Below are 27,338 nucleotides of genomic sequence, written 5' to 3' on the forward strand. Positions count from 1 at the left end.
TTTTTAAGTTAAGTTTTTAAATGATTTTGACGAAACTTGAACCATTGTTGTTCCTGAATGGAATAGGAAATTACTTACAACGAAAATTGTATTTTCATTAGGCCATTCACAACCTAGACAGAATCAGTACATTTTCTGTCACAATTTTGGGTTTGTTGTAGAACACACCGTTAATGGCAAGGTAAAATTCTCTTGGTTGTAGATAAATCCGTATAATTTGAGCGCATAGTCACCGAAAGAACAGACTGACGAAACAGTATTTGCTGCCTTAATGAGAGTGTGGACGGGCTGACTCGGATGTGAGGGTGGGTGAAAGAGCTTTGATGAAAGGGTAGGCGTGTGGACTTTGAAGCGAAGATTTAGGAGAGTACTTCGATGTAAGGCTTGGCAGGTGGACTTTGAAGCGAGGGTGAGCGAGCAACCTGTCCTCTTAAAAATAACGTCGCTTTGGCCGTTTGCCCGTATGGCCGAAAGTGGACGTAATTTGAAAATAAAACAAAAATGAAAATAAATTTGGGATTTTTTTCAACAACAGTTAGTTAAGGGTCCTCTGGTAGGTTAGGTGGACAGGAAATTCTCATAAAGCTTCAAAACGTTATGAAAAACGTTAATTGAAAGTTTCCTCTCCTAACCTTACCGAGTAAGCCGGACGACTCAAACAGAAAACGGGACAGTACGTCACTTTTGTGAGTCGATTTCATTTCAAATTACGTCCACTTTTGGCCTAACGCGCATACGAGCGAAAAGCGACGTTATTTTTAAGAGGACGGGTTGGGGGCGATAGGGCTTTGATATGAGAAATGGTGGACGGACTTCGATGTTTTGGATTCTGACGTGAGGATGAGCTGGTGTCTCGGGCGGAGGTGCCCAGCAAAATGAGACTACGTTAACGAGGTAACTCCATATCGTTCTCATGATTTTACAGTTGTCTAATTTGAAGCACTTTTGGCAAACCCAAAGTCAACGAACCTGGCGGGTCTCGTTCTTGTACGGTTATGCTTGTTGTATACTTGAATTGACAATTAAGTGAATATGGATTAAACACTGTTGACCAGACCACACACTAAAAGGTGAAGGGACGACGAAGTTTCGGTCCGTCCTGGACCATTCTCAAGTCGATTGTGCATATGGATTAAAACACTGCAATATGGATTAAACACTGTTCACAAAAGGCGATAAATACCTGAAATCCACCAGCTGGACGGTCCCACCGTTGTTTTATTTGCTCTATATTTCTTCAGTCTTGAAACACTTAAGCTGTCTCGTGTTCTCCAGTGACCTCGTCCGTCCTCATCACTCTGGCCATCACTTCTCACTTTACCTTTGGTATTCCTGTATTCGTTTTATTTCACTGATTCTCGCTTCTCTTTTAATCGTCTCTTTCGCCTTGACTCGAGCTCTCCCCTTCTTACATTCCATATACGTTTCTTACCCATTTTATTTTCAGTCTGCTTTTACGTTTCTCCCTCGCTTCCTACGTACATATAAATTCTGATTTCTCCCATACATCTCAATTCCATATCTTACTATTCCTTCCTTTTCCCCAACTCTCTGAATCTCTCTCTTGTTTTTTTTCTTTTTCATGCAACATTTTTTTTTCCATGTCACTTCATCTTTATCCTGTTTCGTGTTATTCTCACTTAGCTAGTTCTTCTATGCCTCATTATTAATTTTCTCATTTAATGTCCTACTTATCGTCTTTTCTCAATATATCACTTCTTTCTCAACCTCTGTATTTCTGTCTTTTCATCCCACTCTTCACCCCTTTTCTTTTCCATTTCTCTACCACTTTTCTGATTATTACTGCTTACCTATTTGCTATCTTCTCGCTTTTTCCTTATATCTATCTTGAGGTTATCTTGAGATGATTTCGGGGCATAGCGTCCCGCGGCTCGGTCCTCGACCAGGCCTCCTTTTTGTTACCCCCCCCTCCCCAGGAAGCAGCCCGTAGCAGCTGTCTAACTCCCAGGTACCTATTTACTGCTAGGTAACAGGAGCATCAGGGCGAAAGAAACACTTTGCCCATTTGTCTCCGCCTCCACCGGGAATCGAATCCGGAGCCTCAGGACTGCGAATCCGAAGCGCTGTCCACTCAGCTGTCAGGCGCCTCTATCTCTTTTTTTTTATTCACCCCTCGTCTCCTCTCTCTCTCGGTCCGGCACTAATCCCTTAGAACATTGTTCATTATCAGAGAGGCGGGAAAGTTTAATATCTGGCATGGATGTCACGCCTCGGTCGCCTTGTGGCAGACACTCACGGACTCTACCGAACACCTTCCCGCTTCTACCAGTCCTCTCCCTCCCATCAGTCCTTCCCCTTCCATCAGTCCTATCCCTCTCATCAGTCTTATCCCTCCCACTACCTATCCACGCTCCCAACCCGGACACAGCCTAACATCTCCCATCCACTTCACTAGAGGACATTACTTGACACTTTCCCACTAGACTCTTCAATCTGTTGTCATCCACAGTCGTCGAATCTGGTATTTCCCTCCCAGGTGTTCTGCCTGGTGTTTCACTCCCAGGTGTTCTGCCTGGTGTTTCCCTCCCAGGTGTTCTGCCTGGTGTTTCCCTCCCAGGTGTTCTGCCTGGTGTTTCCCTCCCAGGTGTTCTGCCTGGTGTTTCCCTCCCAGGTGTTCTGCCTGGTGTTTCACTCCCAGGTGTTCTGCCTGGTGTTACGCCCTCCTCCGTCTTGAGGGCGGTGAATCACCATCTGTACTTCGCTTCTCTTCATGACATTTTAATTCCTTACTGTATCAGGATTCCTCACACACACCTCGCATGCTTCTCAGATTGTCTCTCTCACGTCACGGCCATAAAAGGGTTCGACATTAACACTGCTTCACGTGCATGCAATATAAGGGTTCGACATTAACACTGCTTCACGTGCATGCAATATAAGGGTTCGACATTAACACTGCTTCACGTGCATGCAATATAAGGGTTCGACACTACCACTGCTTCACGTGCATGCAATATAAGGGTTCGACACTACCACTGCTTCACGTGCATGCAATATAAGGGTTCGACACTACCACTGCTTCACGTGCATGCAATATAAGGGTTCGACACTACCACTGCTTCACGTGCATGCAATATAAGGGTTCGACATTAACACTGCTTCACGTGCATGCAATATAAGGGTTCGACATTAACACTGCTTCACGTGCATGCAATATAAGGGTTCGACACTACCACTGCTTCACGTATGTGAAGGTATAATTTCCGGCAACGACAGCAACTGCATGCAGCAGCGCCAGTCCAAATGGTGGTTGCTATGCAGGCTATCAGTTAACAGTAATTATAACGTCGAGGTTCACTATATCTCTCAGGTGGAGAGTGTTGCATGACTGACCTCCACACGAGGATACAGGTACCTCCCGACACTGGGTCGGGAGGTACCTACCTACTGTTCTACCTCTCGCTGCCTTGCTGCAGTGAGTGAACGCACTCTGAAGCTGAGAGGTTCTCACACCAGATTTATGATATTTAGTGCTAAAGGGCTCATACACAAGGAGCTTGACGTTACATTAATCAAGAGCGTCACAACCTAAACTATACAAAACCGCACACAGATAGAGTCGTTCCCAAAGCTCTGGTGTGTTGAGACACAGAGGCTCTGAACACTTGCACGGGACAATGTGAACTAACTGAATACTTAGCCAACGCTAATACTAAGTGCATACGACGCTTGCAATATCAAAGGAACATTAGCTGGCGTTCGAACCGTAGAGTCATGTAGTACGCAACAACATAAAATGCACACAAACAGTGACGCAATAATGCATACAGCAATAAATCTCTGGAATGAATTGCACAATGATTAATTACACGTCACTAAGACCATAATCACTGAATTAAAATGCACGTCAAAGAGACGATAATATCATTGAAATAACACGAGTCACTGAGACTAATAGATGATCAAAGACAAAGAGTCACTGAGACTAATAGATGATCAAAGACAAAGAGTCACTGAGACTAATAGATGATCAAAGACAAAGAGTCACTGAGACTAATAGATGATCAAAGACAAAGAGTCACTGAGACTAATAGATGATCAAAGACAAAGAGTCACTGAGACTAATAGATGATCAAAGACAAAGAGTCACTGAGACTAATAGATGATCAAAGACAAAGAGTCACTGAGACTAATAGATGATCAAAGACAAAGAGTCACTGAGACTAATAGATGATCAAAGACAAAGAGTCACTGAGACTAATAGATGATCAAAGACAAAGAGTCACTGAGACATTAAAGTATGTGGTGGTTAATCCTCTTACTTCATGACAAGCGTACACAGCGTTCCCAGGCTGGTAGACGATCTGAGCTTCGGCAGGTTGTCTTAGTTGTTCTACCTCTCGCCTGTCCCGGGTGGACAAGGAGATATACTTAATCGACTAGTTAGTCGCTGAGATCAACACAACTTAGCAAACAGTAGAGCTATTTACTTACAGTTTGGCCAGCCTCCCACATTCATTCTCCATACACAAGTCCCTAACAGCTGGGCGATGATCGTCCGTCAGCATTCATCACGGTATGGCGTAGCAGAACTTGAGGAATGCGTAGGTGGCGGTATCTCCTTACTTTCACCTCAACCACACGTGGTTGGATGTGTGAGATTACTCGTGGCAATAGCAGGTGGGAGCCACAAGGATCACACGTGAGACACGTGTGAGAGATACAGGTGGCAGGGCGCTACACGTGGAGGACAATGACAAGTGGTGGGATCAAAGCACGAAGCTACCCGACACGGGGCTCATATGAAACAGTGTCACATGGGCTGCTGGCACAGCACTCAAGGGTAGGGTTTTCTCGCAAATTTAAGAATCGGGCAATAAGTCTAGATTTACACTAAGTCTTTCAATAATAAGTGGCAACACTCTGTATAGTCCATCTGTCACCTAGACGACCTTTAAGCCCTTCACTGCTTGATGGTTATACACATATAATGCGGTCACGCTTTTCACTCTCAGTCTGTTACTCCTGGAGTGGTCACGTGATATATATCATTTTCTACAACAGTTCTCATTAAAATCACCTGAAACAAGTAAATCATCTATATCGAGAATCCGAGGACGACCGGCAATTATTTGAATACAAAGTATAGAGATTTCAATAATAGGAGTTCGTGGATGGGGATCAACTCTAATTTGGCCGGTACGATGGACTTACGACTGTAGTGGACTCCCAGAGCAAAATGAAGCATGGCTGTAGTCAAGTGACCTTGCTCAGGTTTTCCTTTGTGAACGGTCTAGCATGCGACTAAACCAACAGCAACCAAGCACAGATGCATAAACCAATGGCAATCCCGCACACAAATCGACTAAGTCTGGACCTTGTGACGTCATGTAAGAGTATTTGGGACGTTGAGAGACCCTGTGATCTAACCCTTTTGGCCAGGCGCACACGATACTACCCTCTCACTTCTTCCTCACTCCTCCACTATAAAACACTTGAGTTGTAATAGTTGTATAGTCTCCGGTTGATCGTTGAATGGATATGCAGTGGAATAACATTGGCCTACCCCGCCAAAGGGCTGTCCGTAGATACCCAGCAAGGCGGATTGAGGTCCCAGACCTAAGGAATCCCGGAGATTCCACACTTGACTACCTCTCGTCGTGCACTCTCCACAACTTAAGACAGCCGTGGAATTCACTTCTCTTAACGACATACAAGTCACACAAGGGTTCGACACTACCACTGCTTCACGAAGCCTTCCGCCAGTATGTGTTAATTTTATATTGCTTTACTAACCAGGACTTTCATTGCATCAGTCCACTTTCTTTCCCTGATTCGCCCTACTCTCACCTTCTGCTCAAGTTCCTCTTTTATAAGTCACGCTTCACGAGTATTCTTGGGCTTCACAATTCACATTTATTTCACACCCAGAATTTGTCTCTTCACCTCCATTATTTTACTTTTTCCCCACATTCACTTTGAACAATTTTCTCTCTTGCAATAAAATGTTCAGCTTGTCTATATTTGTGTAGCTATTGTTATAATAAATTTTCCCATCATAGGCTTATCTCATTAGTCCTTCACAAAATTCATATAGCGGAATACAACACTCCAAAATTTTGATTTCCATATATGTTTGTGCAAATTTACTTCCACCGGCATTCGCAGAAGTAATTAAATAAAGTGATTGTATGTTTTTGTATGCGACGTTGGAATAGAGTGAGGCTGTCGACACTGTCCAGCTGGATATGAACGAGCAGGTCAATCTTTATGTGTGTTAGCTGAGGGCGGGTCTGCCCTTCCCTGCTGCTCCTCCTCTCAGTTTCAGAGGCTTGAATCCTTCATGGAAAATTATATGTTTTGATAAATTATGAACAAGTGGGGCTTCTTTTTTTTATAGAATACAAAGGTTGGAAAGTATTATCATTCTAGGAAAAATTCACGCTAACTATTCCCTGACTGCCAAAAAACAAATACACACACACACACACACACACACACACACACACACACACACACACACACACACACACACACACACACACACACACACACACACACACACACACACACACACACACAGTCACAAAGTATGACGGTTGAGAGACGGGACCAAAGAGCCAGAGCTCAACCCCCGCAAACAACTAGATGAGTACACACACACACAAAGCTGTTGAAACTGTCAACGTTATATATTGTTTTTTTTTTTTAGATGGTAACAGTAGAGTTTGTGATGGCGTCACGAAGGCTCCTGCTGTATTAAAGGTGCCTCGTCGCTTCCTCCCGGGCCGAGGCTCCCGGCCACCTTCCCTCTGACTGCTGCTGACTCACGTCAAGAGCCTCAGCGTCACTTGGCGCCACAAGAACTATTTATCACGTATTAAATACATTCTTAAAGATACGGTAAAGACCAAGATACTTGATAATCGAGTCTGTTGCCAGACCGTCGGTCAGAGCGTTCAAAAGTGGACATGTACTATCTTGAGGTTATCTTGAGATGATTTCGGGGCTTTTTAGTGTCCCCGCGGCCCGGTCCTCGACCAGGCCTCCACCCCCAGGAAGCAGCCCGTGACAGCTGACGGGCTGCTAGGTACCCAGGTACCCAGGTACCTATTTTACTGCTAGGTAACAGGGGCATAGGGTAAAAGAAACTCTGCCCATTGTTTCTCGCAGGAGCCTGGGATCGAACCCAGGACCACAGGATCACAAGTACAGCGTGCTGTCCGCTCGGCCGACCGGCTCCCTTGTACACCAGTTATTTGTAGCCGTCAATAAATACTAATACAACTCCGTGCATAAGTGTCAAAATACTGAAAATTTTCCCTTAAAAACAAAAACAAAAGGAATTCTTCTTTCAGTAAAGTTAAACTCACCATTTGAGAAAGAAATTGCCTGAAATTCTCAGCGGGCGACTCGTGTTTGTGTTGTTCATTCATAAACTTTTACGAAGTAGTCCGCAGTTTGAAAGGCCGCGGACATCTTGCTTTAATTAGTGCACTTTGTGATGAACTCCCACTTGGCTCTTCACATCTCGTTCTTGGATGATGCATGTCACGACGTGCTTCAGCCGCCTCACACACTCATCACCAGCACCCAGGAGAGCAACATTGTTTAGTCCGTTAATACGGCTCCAGTAATTGTCTTTGTCCACACAACTGTAAGTAATGTGTGTGTGTGACTGTTGATGTCATGTTTACAGAGTTCATATACAATTTTCAACTTGAAATCGAGGCTTTGTTATCTTGTCACCGTGATCATATTTAAATAATAGCTTAAGATATCAATATTCATGTTATGTGTTGGCGATATAGGATTGGTCATTTCAATAATACCTAAATCCAGTATTATGTGCACATGTAACACATATATTAATGTTCAATAAATAATCCTCCTCCTCACACTGCTCCAATCGCTATCTGGTATTTCCTCCTCTGCTCAGAACTTCCATATGTGATTGATCCTAATGGATTTTCAGTACTGATTTCCATGTGTACCTTCATGTGGGACTCTTAGATAGCTTAACAGCTCAGGGGAGGGGGTGGGGGGGGGGTTAATGTTAAAGATAAATCACTTATGGAAGGATAACTAAAATAATCATTTTTATTATACATAAACATGCAAGTTGCTTTGGTGAACTTGAACTGAGCTGAAGCCTTTGATGAAGTTGATATTAGTTTCATCCTACAGGTTATGCATAAATTTGAGTAAATGTGTAAAATTTGTATATATTACCTCCCAAAGTATTGCTCGTAATAATGATGAGGCCATTACAGCCTTTCCAGTAAAAAAAAAAAAATCAACTGTTAGTAAATAACGTCTTCTGTGTTGCTTTAAATGGCAACTCACAACTCTTTACCAAATGGCAACTCTTACCAAATGGCAAATGGAACGCCGCCCTGCTCCTTATTGTCCAAACTGCATTGTCCCTCTTACGGTCGTGCATATCCTTGTTGAATGTCCTGACTTCCAGGACTTCCAGGGGCCTCGTAGCCTGGTGGATAGCGCGCAGGACTCGTAATTCTGTGGCGCGGGTTCGATTCCCGCACGAGGCAGAAACAAATGGGCAAAGTTTCTTTCACCCTGAATGCCCCTGTTACCTAGCAGTATATAGGTACCTGGGAGTTAGTCAGCTGTCACGGGCTGCTTCCTGGGGGTGGAGGCCTGGTCGAGGACCGGGCCGCGGGGACACTAAAGAAAAGCCCCGAAATCATCTCAAGATAACCTCAAGATAACGCTCGTGTGTCTTGCTTCCCGACCGTCCCCCGCGGTCACTTGTCCCTCGATAGTATCCTTGGTGGATCGGATACCTTTGATGTCGTTCGTCTTAAGCGCTTTTGTTCTCGTATTGGCATCCTTAGTGATATTTAGCGCCTTTGGAATATTCCGCACATTTGATGGTGCTACATAGCATTCCCGGCGTGGTGCCTTTTTTGATAATTAACTACTTACTTAGCGAACTGGCAAGCCTTACGAAATGGCAACCCTTCCCAAATGGCAACCCTTACCAAATGGTAACCCTTTCCAAATGGCAACCCTTACCAAATGGCAACCCTTTCCAAATGGCAACCCTTTCCAAATGGCAACCCTTACCAAATGGCAACCCTTACCAAATGGCAACCCTTACCAAATGGCAACCCTTTCCAAATGGCAACCCTTTCCAAATGGCAACCCTTTCCAAATGGCAACCCTTTCCAAATGGCAACCCTTTCCAAATGGCAACCCTTTCCAAATGGCAACCCTTACCAAATGGCAACCCTTACCAAATGGCAACCCTTACCAAATGGCAACCCTTTCCAAATGGCAACCCTTTCCAAATGGCAACCCTTACCAAATGGCAACCCTTACCAAAAGAGCATTGTGTATTCTTTAAAACGTCGGCCGTTCTATGTTCTTATTATTGTTATCTCTTCCGTGAACTGATTATCTAAAGATACATATATCTACGTGAATGGTTTAATAATTCAAACAAATCAGTGGAAAAATTGCAAGAAAAATAAATGCGATACTTTTTCGTGTGCCTTATGACGGCCGTTAGTTGCACCGTTATTGTGCAGGTCGTTACTTGCACCGTTATTGTGCAGGTCGTTACTTGCACCGTTATTGTGCAGGTCGTTAGTTGCACCGTTATTGTGCAGGTCGTTACTTGCACCGTTATTGTGCAGGTCGTTAGTTGCACCGTTATTGTGCAGGTCGTTACTTGCACCGTTATTGTGCAGGTCGTTAGTTGCACCGTTATTGTGCAGGCCGTTAGTTGCACCGTTATTGCGCAGGCCGTTAGTTGTACCGTTATTGTGCAGGTCGTTAGCTGCACCGTTATTGCGCAGGCCGTTAGTTGTACCGTTATTGTGCAGGTCGTTAGTTGCACCGTTATTGTGCAGGTCGTTAGTTGCACCGTTATTGCGCAAGCCGTTAGTTGCACCGTTATTGCGCAAGCCGTTAGTTGCACCGTTATTGCACAAGCCGTTAGTTGCACCGTTATTGCACAAGCCGTTAGTTGCACCGTTATTGCGCAAGCCGTTAGTTGCACCGTTATTGCACAAGCCGTTAGTTGCACCGTTATTGCACAAGCCGTTAGTTGCACCGTTATTGCACAAGCCGTTAGTTGCACCGTTATTGCGCAAGCCGTTGGTTAATACTTTTACCTCACAATAACACACTTTTAATAACTCACAGATGCCCATTGGACAAAAATTAATAAAAAAAAGTGATGCTGTATGGCGATTAATTACTTGAAATTACATCAAGACCAGCCACTTTGAATACTGTGTAAAAAGTGGCTTTAAGCATTAGCGAGTAAATCACAGTAATTGGATAAATTACGTCGTACACTTCAAGTGAGACGACACCAAGAGATATACACCTGTTTCTCGGTGTATATATATACACTGAAGGTTTACTTTAGTCCTGGGCTAAACTAAACTAAACTTAATCTTGAACTAAACTTGTTTAGTTCAAGACTAAAGTCTTCTTACTGGTTGATCAGTAAGCTATTATGGTGGGGCGTTATAACCCTCCCGCGGTTGATATAGACCTCAATTAAACCGACACTGAACCGTTGAGACTGTGATAAGGATGCAAGAATCGAACAATAGCTGTCACTAGTCCTATTATGAGACCGTAAACTGTTTTCTAATTCTGTTCCTGATGTTTCCAGTGGCCAGTGTTGTAAGATCACAGTATTGTTACTAACCTTCTAAACGGTGTTAATTTTTTTCTTTCGACAGAGGAATTTTGTATGATATATTTTCGTCAATGTCCAGAGTGTCGCTGTTCATTGGGTAACACAAATTAGGCAATGTTTCTTGATCATTAGAACTAATACAATTTTGGAATGGTAAGAATATAATGTTTTAAATACAAATTTTTTGTCGAGACAGATATTCAGACATCGATTAAACTTTCAACAACTATACTTTTGGAAAGAACTTTTAATTTTAGCAATGACTGACAAAAACAATCAAAAATAAAAACATGTGTACACAATCTCAGTTCGAAAGCACATTAAAAATTCACGGAGGAAGTTTACTTTGAATGTTTTCCCAATCAGTTGCCATGGTTACTCCACAGTATTGGAAAGCTCATCATAAATCCACGCATCGAATTTCAGAATACTGCGCATCTGTCATTATTACAAAAATAGAAAAAAACAGTTTCAACGCACAAATTGAGAAGACGGCTTCATGGCTGTATCATAATGCCGAACTCTACTATTTTTTCTGGCCCGTCCAGGCTCTCTTTCTGGTCGTGGAGATTAATCTCTGCCCATTTTCAGGCCAGAATTCTCTGATGGATACTGTTATTTAAGCATTTTGAATGATTTCATGTTTATCGAGGTGTCAGGTTGTAACGACGTTTAGTGATCGTTGGTTGTTGGAATACATGCGGGGTTTTCAGTTTTATTGACTATTATAACTCGAATTAACGGAGACACGGTAATATTGACCTGCTGCCAGCGTCAACACAAATAAGTTAGCGGAACGAGGGTAATATGTGCTGTAATGACACCAAGATCAATACTAGCACTTGACGCTTGTTAACAGAGGCAGGGTAACACGGTTAATACACCCAGGTCAACACGCGCTTGACGAGAATTACTGACAATCTTCAATATAAATGCAATTCTAGGCGGTGTTGGGAGGTGTTGATATTTGAAGTCAGAGGCGATATTTGAAGTAGGAATCATGCAACGTGTATTTATTGCGTCATACATAGAGCCTTGAACGAAGTATACATCTATCTTATGTTAATATGTTGAGTTCATTATGTAACGTTAATATGTCGAGTTTATTACAACTGCAATATTGTTGCAGCGAACACACTGCGGAGGGGGAAGGGAATATATGCAACAAATGGTGGGAATGGAATTCAAAATGCAGGGGGGAAGGTAATATTAAATTCAAGGGAAAGGAGAGTATAAAATTCATGGGGTAAAAGTGAATGTAAAATGCAGGAGGGATAGATATATAAAATCCATGGAACATGGGATATAAAATGTATGGGGGTGAAATTTAATGTACAATGAAGAGGTGGATAGGGAAAGGCAGGTGGGGGGGGATATGAAGATGGTATTAAAAGTATATAAACAGAAGTTGAAAACAAAAATAAAAGCATAGTCTAAATCTTGAAGTAGTCTACACACATTCGATTGTATTATCGAGCATTAGGATCTCCCTTGGAAGGCGGTAAAATATAGGAAATCTTATTTTCCTTTGTTATTCCTCAACTATTATGGCCAAATAATGCTGTGCGGGCAGTCGTCAGACGAAGCTCGAGTTTACTACGGTGGTGCTCATACCTCTTGGTGTCAAGCTTCCTTGACAAGGAAGCCTTGACACCAAGTTTTTGGTGGTTTGGTTTTTTCCAAGTTCCCGTCTCATAAAGGGATGAGGCTGTGTTCATGCGGTCACCGATGCTGGTACCTGGTAGGCTGGGTGTCGATATTTTGAGCATCAGAGGCAATAAAATTTAAGATACCGTAAAACATGTTTTATCACTCTCTCTCTCTTTCCCTCTCTCTCTCCCCTCCTCCCCTCCCTACCCACCCTCCCCCCCCACACACGATCTCGACACGTGACCCGCTGGCCACTTACAGAACATTACGAGTCACCCCACGTAAGACCTGGAGCCATTTATCACGGCCGGGTGAGATAGAATAGGTATTTCCCCCTTCATTTGTCTGGATCATTGTAAATCACTTTTATTTTAAAGAAAATCCGGTGGATATATGACCAAGATGCTCATACTGTACCCCAGAACATATTCCCTTCAAATTTGGGTGAGGCTAGCCCCTAGCGTTTGACCTCCAGCTTTGGACAAACACAGACATTGTTTTATATACATTTTCTTACTAACATTATGACCGTTTCAGGAGGTGTGAAGGGTGCGCGGTGCAGCAGTCCGGTGAGATAACCAAGGTAGGTGCTGCAGGCGGTCATTGCTCCCCTCACATCATCTCTACATTATAATATAACTATTACTGAAATCTTTCCTCTGATAATGTACATTTTCACTACTGATTTAATGCATTGTAATTGACATGGAAGTGTGGATAAGCGGAGTTGATATTCTGTACTCAAAAGTGCTGATATATAGACGTGTTGAAGGCTATATACACAACCATTTTACCTGGAGCATACCTGGGGAGGGTTTCGGGAGTTCTTATACTCCCCGAGTAGATATTGTCGTACTAGAAAATGAAAGCGGCTGGCGAAAGTGACGCACTGTCTCGTTTTCTGTTTTGAGTCCTCTTGTTGGTTAGGAAAAGACACTTTAAATTGACCGTTTTCTTGACGTTGGTAAACCTTAGGAGGACGGCTGAGAAGTGGTCAAAACCTTAAATATAGCTGTCAAAAGACAGCGGACCTGATAATGGTATACAGAACAATTTGGGTATCTTCTAAATATGTGTTTCTGCACGTTAGATTCTGATACAATGACTCCTTGTAGGGAAAGCTGCCTTGACGAATAAGTTCACATTCGGTTTAAAATGGTTTTGGTTCTGCTATTTTTAATGTTTTGCTCAGGGGTCGTATTTTGTTTATTGGCTGATGTATATTCATGGGTGAGCACTGGCGTAAAATTGAACAATGTAGTGTTATTTTTATCTCTATGCCGCAGGGAGAGAGAAGTCATTATATTAATGACAAATGCCAGTCTTTCTTGTGGAAAAACGGGAGTAATCGATGGATGTTCTCTCCTAATATTTCACTATTTAATAAGCTGTTAATTGTGTTCATGGAGAAATAGATCATTATCTATTGGCCAGATTGTCACAGTTTTAACTAAGGAGTAGCCAGCCTAATATTAACCTTCAAGACATTTTCGCTAAGCTGTCTGAGGGAAAAATTTAAACTAAAGTTTGAGAGGAATAATGGCCATTTTCTATACTCTGGAGACATAAAGCATTTAGAAAATCACTTATTACCCAGGGACAAAAACCATATTGTTACATTCCGTAATTGATAAGTCAGGGTCATATATAAAGTTCTGGAAACCTCTCATTTGTGCCTTAAATTAAACACAAGGATGAATCAATATCAACGTTATGGAAAATATTTATATATTTCATTTGTGTTTTGTAAACCTTTTCCAAATGTGAACGGAAAATATAGTTCAGCAAGGACTGCTCGTTCCTAATTTTTGCTGATATTCACAACAGTGAATTAGAATTCAATTCAGAAATTGTATTTTTGAATCGATCTTCTAATGTTAATCCTCACGAGTCCCTGTATAAAATGTATTGTTAATCACATAGACAATTTGTACAATAATATGTTATATATATGAGGATTACAATCAAGCTTTTAAAATCGTCGAGGGGGATTATCTGGATTCAAGTTGGGAGCCAGAAATCCCCCGCTACATTGCGGAGATCCGGGGCTCAAGACTCTCCAATACTTTAACAGACGAACTTGTGTTTTGTGAAAACTTCTCCAGGATTTACAAGGCCGGACAGAGGCCCAGCATGTTCAAGAGAGGCTCTTCTTGCGTTGCTGTCATGCAGAATATGCGCCTTATTGCAGCCGCTTCAAATACTTTACCTTTCTGGCTCTTTTGCGAATTTAAATAATTTTTGTACTCAAATATTGACGTTTGTCTGTAGATATCACAGCACCGAAACTAAATATTCCAGAGTTTAAAAAGGAGTTTCTTTATATCGTTCTGTGTTCTAGTTGTTATCATCATAGTCATTATTTTACTGTTATTATTATTATTATTATTTAATTACTTATATTTATTTCTTCTGTTATTGTAATATTATACAAGGCATCTCACTGGACGTGTGAACCAACCAGGTTGTTGGTGCTGTCTGGAAAAGCAGTGAACATGTGAAAGTTTATAGTCTGTGAGGAGTTTGTGTTATATTTGGCGAGTGGAGCATGTGAGTTATGTAGATGAGGGTGGTGTTAGGACTGGTAAGAGTGGAGATGCTGCTCGTGGTGAGATAGTGTGCGTTTCTCCTTCATGAGAATTGGCTTTGCGTGCGGGCTTCATGTGTTGGCGGGCTGTGGAATCCTCATATGTTGGCGGGCTGTGGAACCCTCATATGTTGGCGGGCTGTGGAACCTCATGTGTTGGCGGGCTGTGGAACCCTCATATGTTGGCGGGCTGTGGAACCTCATATGTTGGCGGGCTGTCGAACCTCATATGTTGGTGGGCTTTGGAACCTCATGTGTTGGCGGGCTGTGGAACCTTATATGTTGGCGGGCTGTGGAACCTCATGTGTTGGCGGGCTGTGGAACCTCATGTGTTGGCGGGCTGTAGAACCTCATGTGTTGGCGGGCTGTGGAGGAGACGAAGTTGGAGGGCGAGTTTGGGCTTAATGGCGCCTCTTCACTGCCTCTTATTCCTCCCGGATCTTTATTTTGACCAAACTCTGGCGAAGGTTTTCTTGATACTTATATGAAGTAGAGTTTTTTTTATCCGCTAGGTCAGTCATTATGATAATGTTCTCACACACGTATGCTTTTGGTTTCTTATATATATATATATATATATATATATATATATATATATATATATATATATATATATATATATATATATATATATATATATATATATATATATATATCATGGCTCCAGTTACCCTCTCGTAGATGTTGGGGGGGACACAGAAGCCATATTACCACACACCCAAGTTACTTTGGTAAAATATCAAAAGCCATCTGCAGATCAAAGCCACTTCGGCCACCTCATAAGAGACGTGTTCGTCTTCTCCCTTTCTGTTGGTATATTTTTCCCCAGTAATAGGTTTTTGTATTTTTACTATTCTTAGTTTGCCGCCCTTGCCTAGTATCGTGTCCAATTTACCTTCGCTGCTCTCCCTTTTGTACCTTTTTCTATTGAATTCCAGAGATAGATTTAAAAAAACGATCGTCGTGATAGTCTTATTTCTCTTTTTAAAGTCTCCTCCTGCCAGGTATAAAAATAGTTGCTGTAGTGTCTTTTTTCCTTCTGTGCAATAAGTAACCAGTTCTTTATATATTTGTTTAGACTTTTATTGTGGTCCAAATTGACAGAATGCTTGGATGTCGGTTTTCGGGTTTAAGGACAGCCCCTTCAGGCAGAGTGGAGTATGCATGTGGCAGCTCACACCAACACCTCAGTGGCCCAGTTGCTCTGAGGCTCCTGCGAACACTGCAAATGTTCCCTTAACAAGAATTTTCCACACTGCGTCCCTGCCTACTGCTGAAGTAGTAAAGTCTGCACAACCTTTCTGAATCAGTGACGTATGTTACGGCCTCTTATAATGAGTTTAGATCTTTTGATATTTCTCAACCTGTATGTGTCCTCATCCTGAGCCCTTCTTAGTGTTGTCCCTCAGCCCGCATCCTCCCTGTGTATTCCCTCAGGGTCACCCCACCCCCCCACCCCCCTCTCTCACCCTCTCTCTCTCTCTCTCTCTCTCTCTCTCTCTCTCTCTCTCTCTCTCTCTCTCTCTCTCTCTCTCTCTCTCTCTCTCTCTCTCTCTCTCTCTCTCTCTCTCTCTCTCTCTCTCTCTCTCTCTCTCTCTCTCTCCACCCTCTATCACACCGTCCGCTGTCCCTCGTAGCTGCTGGGAACTGGGATGCCAGAGGAAGAGGTTTGTCTTCAGATCTAGGGAACGTATTACACAATTCTTCAAATGACGTCATTTGCAGAATCTGCTTCACTATTCAAAAAATAAATCTAACAAGGAGTCAGCGAGTGGTTGAGTGTGGTAGGCTCTCCAGGCTCAAGAGAGGCTATTATGGTCCCATTGTTGCATGGTTATGCATTTATCGTTGCAGCTTGCAGATAAGGAGAGCTGACGAGACGAGGTGGTGCAGTGACTTAAGTGCTGGTTCAGCTCTCATTTGGTCTTCCTGGTGATCTTATCCTGTTATTTGCATCTTCGCCTCTCTCACTTGATGCATCAGTTGTTTCTCACTTGGTCCATTTGTCGTCTCTCATTTGGTCCATCTGTTGTTTCTCACTTGGTCCATCTGTCGTCTCTCATTTGGTCCATCTGTTGTATCTCACTTGGTCCATCTGTCGTCTCTCATTTGGTCCGTCTGTTGTGTCTCACTTGGTCCACCTGTCGTCTCTCACTTGGTGTATCAGTCGTCTCTGATTTGGTGCATGTGTCGTCGCTCACTTGATACATGTGTCGTATCTGTCACCTCTTCTCCCAGTCGCCTTACAAGCAGTAAGAAACAGCGTGTGATAACACTCAACAACACGCTGGGCTGTTGAAGATGTTCCGGATACATTTCCTGTGAATATTATCTTGGACAAGCTGTCACATTTGAGCCCTGCTGGTAGCAATCCTCTGGTGCTCAGAGACCTCACTTGCATCACAGATTTGGGAACAAAATCTCTCGCTCGATATGCTGGGGTGTGGGAGTCTGGTGGCAGGATATCTTGTACGCTACTCTGAGCTTGGTGGTGGTGGAAGAAAGTGAATGTTCTTTACGATAGCTTGTATGAAAGGAAATGATCTTGTGGAGGTGATGTATCCGGTGTAGAAACCTGTTGGCGAGGGAGGAAGGAAGAAGTTATAAGGTATTGAAACACTTTATTGTGGAGGGTGAAGAGGGTTGGGAGTTGATATATATCTTGTCGAAGCGCTCTTGTCGAAGGAAAATAGTCTGGCGCTGAAATATCACGTAGGAAATTACGTTCAGCGTTATACAGTATCTTTAGTATTAGTTACTTCAATGGCAAATTCTCAAATGTTTCAGTTGATGCATGAAATAATGCATGCTGAAAATGTATCACTATCGTATACTTTTCTTAGATGCGTTCCACATCCAGTTAATCAGTGGGGTTAAGAAAGATGAGGAGTATTTCAGACTGAGAGAAAAACAAATAGAGCGGAGTGCAGCCAGGTGACAGATCCATCAAAGACGTCCAGAGTCGTAATCCTGTTTGCTTTCTTCAGCCAGTAGGGAACTTTTAGCTTCCAACTTGTGTCTTTCTTATATATATACTAGACGGCCGTGCCTGGGTCTCTCTCCGCCTCCCCTCATGCTTCCCCTCTCACACTATCTCCTCCCATTCCCCCCCCCCCCACACTGACTTCCCTTCTCTCCTCTCTTATATATATACACTATATATATATATATATATATATATATATATATATATATATATATATATATATATATATATATATATATATATATATATATATATATATATATATATATATGCGGAAAATCCACAGAGAAATATGAAATGTGGTGAACGTTTCGGCTTGTTAAAGCCTTTGTCAACACCAGACAGTCTGGTGTTGACAAAGGCTTTAACAAGCCGAAACGTTCACCTCATTTCATATTTCTCTGTGGGATTTTCCGCATAAAATGATGAGTGTTTTGTGATCAATTGCATATATATATATATATATATATATATATATATATATATATATATATATATATATATATATATATATATATATATATATACATATAATTTCAATTAAATATCTATGTCCAAGTTGACCACCGAGCGCTGTCTGATCTTGGATAAATAGACTCACGACTACCAAGATTTTTGTACAGTCAGTGTGGTCTAGTGGTTAAGGTACCAGGTACGCCAAGGTGCATAGCGCTCCTGGCTGTCTGAGTTCGAATCCTCCTGGGGTGTGGAGTTTTCAGTTACATATTGGCTTGGGACTCATTCAAGCTTGTTCGCATATGAATATATAAGTGTGTGTTCGGTATTATGGATTTTGTTCCCTTCAGTGATGTCTTCCAGGAATGGCTTAGTGGCCTCAGGCGGCAATAAATATCGTGAACGGTTTACATATTATCCAAAGTATTGGAGCTTCATTAATTAGTAGTTTATAAACAGGAGTTAAGAGCAGAATTTTAAACAACAATGAATATCTGATTACGGAGGCAGGAAGATGATACAAGAACCACTTTACAAATCAGAATGTTGCAGACGATGAGTCACAATAACGTGGCTGAAGCATGTTGACCAGACCACACACTAGAAGTTGAAGGGACGACGACGTTTCGGTCCGTCCTGGACCATTCTCAAGTCGATAGAGAATGGTCCAGGACGGACCGAAACGTCGTCGTCCCTTCAACTTCTAGTGTGTGGTCTGGTCAACAAATCAGAATGTTAATATTGGGGGGGGGGATGGGGGAGTTAAGGGGAGTTAGGCGAAGTAATCTGTGGAAGATGAGCGGGATGAAGAGAGCGGCAGGCGCAGCTCTCACCTCATAAACTTAATTGTGTTTCCGACAAGGCATTAACGTATCAAGCTATCGAGCGTTGCAGGAGTACGCCGCGTCTGATGCTATTCTTCCCCAGGGATTATGTTGGTTATCTGGCGTCTCCTCCTGCACCACCCAGGCCAGCAGCCTCCTCTCTCTCTCTCCGCTGTAAACACAGTCACAATATACAGCGTCAAGGGATGACTATCTCCTCGTTAAGTATTTCAGTCTAGTATGTATACTAGGCTTCGTGTGTGTGTGTACTCACCTAGTTGTACTCACCTAGTTGTGCTTGCGGGGGTTGAGCTCTGGCTCTTTGGTCCCGCCTCTCAACCGTCAATCAACAGGTGTACAGGTTCCTGAGCCTATTGGGCTCTATCATATCTACACTTGAAACTGTGTATGGAGTCAGCCTCCACCACATTGCTTCCTAATGCATTCCATTTGTCAACCACTCTAACACTAAAAAAGTTCTTTCTAATATCTATGTGGCTCATTTGGGCACTCAGTTTCCAACTGTGTCCCCTAGTGCGTGTGCCCCTTGTGTTAAATAGCCTGTCTTTATCAACCCTGTCGATTCCCTTGAGAATCTTGAATGTGGTGATCATGTCCCCCCTAACTCTTCTGTCTTCCAACAAAGTGAGGTTCAATTCCCGTAGTCTCTCCTCGTAGCTCATACCTCTCAGCTCGGGTACTAGTTTGGTGGCAAACCTTTGAACCTTTTCCAGTTTAGTCTTATGCTTGACTAGATATGGACTCCATGCTGGAGCCGCATACTCCAGGATTGGTCTGACATATGTGGTATATAATGTTCTGAAAGATTCCTTACACAAGTTTCTAAAGGCCGTTCTTATGTTAGCCAACCTGGCATGTGATTGTGTATTTGTTGAATTGTGCACTGTATATATATATATATATATATAGAGAGAGAGAGAGAGAGAGAGAGAGAGAGAGAGAGAGAGAGAGGGAGAGGGAGAGAGAGAGAGAGAGAGGGAGAGGGAGAGGGAGAGAGGTAGAGAGAGAGAGAGAGAGAGAGAGAGAGAGAGAGAGAGAGAGAGAGAGAGAGAGAGAGAGAGAGAGAGAGAGAGAGAGAGAGAGAGAGAGAGAGAGAGAGAGAGAGAGAGAGAGAGAGAGAGAGAGAAAAAAAAAAACAGTCTCCGTGGTGCAGTGGTAAGACACTCGCCTGGCGTTCCGCGAGCGCTTTGTCATGGGTTCGTATCCTGGCCGGGGAGGATTTACTGGGCGCAAATCCTTAACTGTAGCCTCTGTTTAACGCAACAGTAAAATGAGTACTTGGTTGTAAAAACGATTCTTCGCGGCGGGGATCGTATTCCAGGGACCTGCCCAGCTACGCGTACTAGTGGCTGCACAAGAATGTAACAACTCTTGTATATATCTCAAAATAATATATATGTATATATTTACTCCTTCCCTGCCCCCCTGTACCTTAAGAGGATGGTTACCCCGGATCTTGTATTCTCTTCTGGTCGGTATCGTGTTTGTTTGACACACTTCCCTCTAGTCTTCCTGCGCCTCTAGTGCCCCCACTCGATCACTTTCCCATCCCACATGGCTTACCCCGTCTCTGTCTCGGACGTGTTCCTGCTACCCTATTTCCTGAATGGTTTTCACTTTTGTCCTTAAACCTCTTGGCCGGTCTCCACCCCACGCTGCTCCTGGTGCAAGGATGATAGTTGACGGTGGCAGCTGTGAGGCTGGCTGCCAGCCCGAGCCTATTTGCAAATTGCTTCTGGTGAGTAAATGGTTGGGTAACTCCTTGCCGATTCTACTCTATCAAAGCTATTCAGCAACTAATTTCTGCTACGCCAAGAGGGCAAGGTCATATTCTCGAGCAAGAGCTGGCAATATTTAATATATAGAATGATAATGCTTGCGTTGAGCAGTAACGTAATGTAAGCAGACCTGCCTGGTCGCTAGGAAAACAGATGAGCTACGGGGTTGTGAAGAATGGCTTCGTTAGTAGATCCCTTCCACGACGAAAGGCGAGCCAAGAGAGTTATCATATAATGTTATTGTTTTTCTGACGAGGTCTCGAAATTAACGATATCAAAATCATATACTGTATATGTCCATATGTTAAAAGAATAAATGGTATCGGTAGCCGAAGGGAACACAAGGGAAGGTGTTTATGGACGTACGGGCTGAAAGTGAGAGTTGATACCAAGTCCAGGGAAAGGTATGGTTAGCACATAGGAGGTGAGAGTGAGAGGTAATACCAAGTCAACACTGCTTGGAGCAACGCCTTCATTTTTCTCCTGGGGCCCCCGGAGAGCGCGCCACCTGTTTCACCACTTTATTGAAAAGGGACAAATAGAGCGCAAGAGTGTGTCAACACCATTCGGGCAGGTGAAGGCAGGTGGTGTTGACACGCCTGAGCCGCGCACTCTTCCCTCACCTGCAGTGTTCCAGCCCCTCACCTTACTAGATCATTCTTATATACTTAGTGTCACTGACGTGTTCTCCACCCTCAGTGTAACTAACCCGGTACTACCCTTGCAAAGCATCTTAAATTACGTAAAATAGATTCCCGCCAAACACACACCGAAAGTACGACGTTGGTACAACGTTCGAACAAGTTTTAACACCTCCTAACCAGTTATAAGAACCAATATAGCAAGTTGTGACAACGTTCTAATACGTCATAAACACGTTAAGATGTAACAACTTTATTACAAGTTGTAACGGGCGGAAAATAGAGACAGTTACGGTTTGTGTTTCCAGGGTATGCAGTCATACATAAATATACATACCCAATATGTATTTTAGGTTATGCTCTTGGACGCATGCAAATATATGAAATATTAATCTATGCCGCTGAAAAGCTCTTCGTCAACCAGAGGTGTTGCAAGTTAAATGTTCAGCGCGGGCACTGTCAACTTTTCAGCCTTGGGTTTCACTCAGTGGAAATTCTATTAAACATAATAAATACAGAAAGGTATGATCCAGGCGCTCGCACTTAGATGGTTGTGGTACACTGGTAGTGGTAGTGGGGTGAAGGTGATGGGGTACACTGGTAGTGGTAGTGGGGTGCAGGTGGTGGGGTACACTGGTAGTGGTAGTGGGGTGAAGGTGATGGGGTACACTGGTAGTGGTAGTGGGGTGAAGGTGATGGGGTACACTGGTAGTGGTAGTGGGGTGAAGGTGGTGGGGTACACTGGTAGTGGTAGTGGGGTGAAGGTGGTGGGGTACACTGGTAGTGGTAGTGGGGTGCAGGTGATGGGGTACACTGGTAGTGGTAGTGGGGTGAATGTGATGGGGTACACTGGTAGTGGTAGTGGGGTGAAGGTGATGCGGTACACTGGTAGTGGTAGTGGGGTGAAGGTGATGGGGTACACTGGTAGTGGTAGTGGGGTGAAGGTGGTGGGGTACACTGGTAGTGGTAGTGGGGTGAAGGTGGTGGGGTACACTGGTAGTGGTAGTGGGGTGAAGGTGATGGGGTACACTGGTAGTGGTAGTGGGGTGAAGGTGATGGGGTACACTGGTAGTGGTAGTGGGGTGCAGGTGGTGGGGTACACTGGTAGTGGTAGTGGGGTGAAGGTGATGGGGTACACTGGTAGTGGTAGTGGGGTGAAGGTGGTGGGGTACACTGGTAGTGGTAGTGGGGTGCAGGTGGTGGGGTACACTGGTAGTGGTAGTGGGGTGCAGGTGGTGGGGTACACTGGTAGTGGTAGTGGGGTGCAGGTGATGGGGTACACTGGTAGTGGTAGTGGGGTGAAGGTGATGGGGTACACTGGTAGTGGTAGTGGGGTGAAGGTTGGGATCACACACACCTGCCTGCCTGGGATCATAACAGTGTCACCCCTTGAGGGACCTATTATACAGGAGGGTAGAAATAGCCTAACGTACTCTATCCATATTAGATGTATACTTTATTATCTTAATAAACTTAACTTTGAACTTGAAAAGTCACAGTTATGGCAGACTGTAGGTGGGATCACAGGTCTGCCATGGGGTATGTCCACGCGTGGTTGTATTTACTATTTGTATCTGCAGAATCATGCTATTAGCTCTTGGACCCCGCCTTTCTAACCAATTTATTTTTGCTCTATTATGTCTACTACATATATTTATCTTACACACGCACGCACACATCCCCAGGAAGCAGCCCGTAGCAGCTGTCTAACTCCCAGGTACCTATTTACTGCTAGGTGAACAGATGCATCAGGGGTGAAAGAAACTGCCTATTTGTTTCTGCCTCTGCCTGCCGGGGATCGAACCCGGACCCTTGGGACTATGACCTCTGAGCACTGCCACTCAGCCGCGAGGCCCCTATATATGTGTGTGCGTGCGTGTGTGTGTGTGGGTGTGGGTGTGTGTATGTGTGTGTGTGTGTGTGTGTGTGTGTGTGTGTGTGTGTGTGTGTGTGTGTGTGTGTGTGTGCGCGTGCGTGCGTGCGTGCGTGCGTGTGTGTATGCGTGCGTGCGTGCGTGCGTACGTGTGTGTGTGTGTGTGTGTGTGCGTGCGTGCGTGCGTGCGTGCGTACGTGTGTGTGTGTGTGTGTGTGTGTGTGTGTGTGTGCGTGTGTGTGTGTGTGCGTGTGCGTGCGTGCGTGCGTACGTGTGTGTGTGTGTGTGTGTGTGTGCGTGCGTGCGTGCGTACGTGCGTGCGTGCGTGTGTGTGTGTGTGTGTGTGTGTGCGTGCGTACGTGTGTGTGTGTGCGTTGTCACCAACAAAGTAATACAATTAACAGTTCCCTAATTTTTCCCTTCATGGTGAGTAGTGTAGGCGGTAATATAATCAGTATGTTAGAGCAACTACGTTGTGGTGGTCGGCATTTTCATCACTATTAAGTATGTTACGACAGTTACCATTCAGTTCATAATTCTATATCTATCACCTAGACCCTTTAATTCTATAATTTCGTCTTCTTAGATACACATTTTTATTAATTTTATTTAAAAAAAAAACGAATGACTTCCATGTTTATGTAAATTTTAACTACCGTAAAAAAAAATCTATTTCTTTCATTCATTTTCCTGAAGATTAAACCGGGCTAAATATTTCATTAAGTGTTGTATAATGATGCTCATTATTCATTATTTTTTCCGCAATATTAAACAGATTTTGTCGCATTATTATGCTAAATTTAGAGCTAATAAACAATTAGTGGCCGCTATGAATATTTAAATTAGTATGGTAGCAATACGATATTTATTTATTTAGTTAGTTATTAATTCATTATTTGATGGAGGAGATTTAACCGGGGCGCAGAAGCGCGTCATCATTTATTGCTTTTTTTTTTTTACTATCTACTGCTACTTTTCGCTATCTACTGCTACTTTTCGCTATCTACTGCTACTTTTCGCTATCTACTGCTACTTTTCACCATCAAATGCTACTTTTCACTGCCTACTGCTACTTTACAGCACTTACTTTTCACTGCCTACTGCTACTTTTCAGCACTTACTTTTCACTGCCTACTGCTACTTTTCACCACCTGCTACTTTTCAGCACTTACTTTTCACTGCCTACTGCTACTTTTCACTACCTACTGCTACTTTTCACTGCCTACTGCTACTTTTCACTACCTACTGCTACTTTTCACTGCCTACTGCTACTTTTCACTACCTACTGCTACTTTTCACTACCTACTGCTACTTTTCAACAGCTACTGCATCAGGTGCTGATGCAGTAGGCATCAGCACCTATTTAAATTTTTCAACACCTGATGCTATTTTTTCAGTACCTTTGATATTTTCCAGCACTTATTGCTATTTTCCAGCATCTAATACTATAGTTTTGTCATTACCTTATGCTATTTTTCATCAACTATTAATAGTTTCTAACATCCATTGCTATTTTTCAGTAAAATTGCGATTTGTTATCACACATTACTATTTTTCAGCATACTGTGATAATGTTTGAACAGCTACTACTATTTTCAGTATGTATTGCTATTATGCAGCACCAACTGCTATTTTTAGCATTAGGTGCTAAATTTCTTTGGAGTAAATTGAGACTTTTAATCTCAACTTTTTATAAATACTCCTATCACTTAATTTTACTGTTAATGAACATATTATTTTTCATTTTCTTCAATTCTCCCTTTCTCATTCTTTTTGTTTTTTACGTCTTTATTTATTGCTATTATCCCATTCTTTACCAGCGCCGCCAGAACACTGAAGCGTTTCCGTGGTCTAGTGGGATTCGCCTCCGAACACCTCCATCGCATGCTTCCCTCCACAAGAAATGGGCCACCTCATTTGTTCAGACAAATCCCGTTAAACACTTGAATTGTTTCCCCATGTTTTTATTTCCAGGCCGGGGTCAGCAAGGCAACACTGGGTTAAAAACGTCATTTTTTTTGTGCCTCGGGAAGCTCTTAGCAGCTAATAGTGATTTTATATTTAAAATGTTGTCATCAGATATAATATATATATATATATATATATATATATATATATATATATATATATATATATATATATATATATATATATATATATATGTGTGTGTGTGTGTGTGTGTGTGTGTGTGTGTGTGTGTGTGTGTGTGTGTGTGTGTGTGTGTGTGTGTGTGTGTGTGTGTGCGTGTGTGTGTGTGTGTGTGTGTGTGTGTGTGTGTGTGTGTGTGTGTGGTGTGTGTGTGTGTGTGTGTGTGTGTGTGTGTATAATCTTCACCTGTATACAAGGGTGAAATGTTTATTCTGTTTAAGGTCGCTTCTTATTTCAAGAGCATTTTGTTCTGTCCATGTTGGTAGAAACGACCAGCTTCTGCCTCAACAGGTGGTCAGTTACAACACACACTGAGGTGAAACGGATGATTCAATTAAGGAACTTCTTTCAAATGCCTAATATAAATTCGCGAGTGGTGTGCTGCTCTTGTCTGCTCTGTAATGAGACACTGGTGTTACACCTGTGTCGTTCTGCAGCGCAGTTTGACTCTCCCACCGGCACCTGCTGCGTCTTGGTGTGTGTGTGTGCCAGCGAATGGTTTTTCGTGTCTGTTAGAGTCATACCGTTAGGTAGTTAGGGTTCTACCTTTAGTTCTGGGTCGTTACTTCGCAGATACGGCGAGGTGGGGCGCTGGATATTCAGGTTGTTCTTTCTGGTCAGTCTCTTAACTGGTCCCACGAGTTGCCTTAACTATGATGTCTGTGTAATATCGCAAGAATGCAATGCATTTTCTCCTTGGCTGAGCATACACAATTTGATGGATTTTAAAAAGAACGCACGTCCCTTAGTAGTCTTAGGGATGTGAGTCTGAGCGCTCAGCGTCACTTTTTTGACCTCTTTCTTTTTATCTCTGAACCGTCGTAAACGAATACGAATCCCGTTCAGAGAGAGGAGAGAGAGAGAGAGAGAGAGAGAGAGAGAGAGAGAGAGAGAGAGAGAGAGAGAGAGAGAGAGAGAGAGAGAGAGAGAGAGAGAGACAGAGACAGACAGACAGACAGACAGACCCGGGCACCTCCGCAAAGCCCATCTAGATCATTATATTCCTGATACTCATCCAGTGAGTAGTAGTGGATCCCATACTCAACTTATGAGAGGTAATGTAATGATGGAGTATTATTTGAACAGCCCATGTTCTCCAACAGGTGTTCCATATTCCATATATTATATATTCCTGTCCCTATATATAACATATATTCCTGTCCTTCGGTAGGTGTTGGGAGTGCAGATGTGCTCGTGTTCTCCAACAGGTAAACTAATATCAGCTATACTTTCTATTGCGAAACGAGATTACATAACACCAACTGCCCTAATATTTTGCTGAACATGTAAGATATTCGTATATGTTTTTATTATTTGGGAGATGTGTTGTTGAGAGACCTGACACAGCTAGTGAAAGGTTGCCAAAGAGCCGACCTGGTGTGTTCTCAGCTGTGTGTCCTGACCAAGCGACTCCTGCATTAATTAGTGGCATTTGCATTACTGAAGCGAATACGTGGTTAGTGATGCGCTCTGTTTTGTGGTATTGTACAGTAAGCAGGGGCCATCAATGACGTCTCTCTCTGTCTCTCTCCTCTCTCTCTCTCTCTCTCTCTCTCTCTCTCTCTCTCTCTCTCTCTCTCTCTCTCTCTCCTCTCATCTCTCTCTCTTTCTCTCTCTCTCATCTCTCTCTCTTCTCTCTCTCTCTCTCTCTCCCTCTCTCTCGTCTCTCTCTCTTTCTCTTTCTTTCTCTTCTCTCTTTCTTCTTCCTCTTCTCGATCTTGTCTCTTTCCTC

The 27,338-nt window shown here is 43.1% G+C and overlaps 1 long non-coding RNA gene across 1 annotated transcript in view; it reads left to right on the forward strand.

The window, feature by feature from the left end:
* LOC138368196 (uncharacterized) overlaps positions 1-27,338 on the forward strand; it is a 177,160-nt gene that overhangs the window by 136,883 nt on the left and 12,939 nt on the right. The window contains exon 3 of the long non-coding RNA XR_011229524.1: positions 12,830-12,875. This is a non-coding gene — a long non-coding RNA (uncharacterized lncRNA). The remainder of the gene's footprint in view (positions 1-12,829; positions 12,876-27,338) is intronic.

The sequence above is a fragment of the Procambarus clarkii genome, chromosome 24 (assembly GCF_040958095.1).
Source record: "Procambarus clarkii isolate CNS0578487 chromosome 24, FALCON_Pclarkii_2.0, whole genome shotgun sequence".
Classification (NCBI taxonomy): Eukaryota; Metazoa; Arthropoda; class Malacostraca; order Decapoda; family Cambaridae; genus Procambarus; species Procambarus clarkii.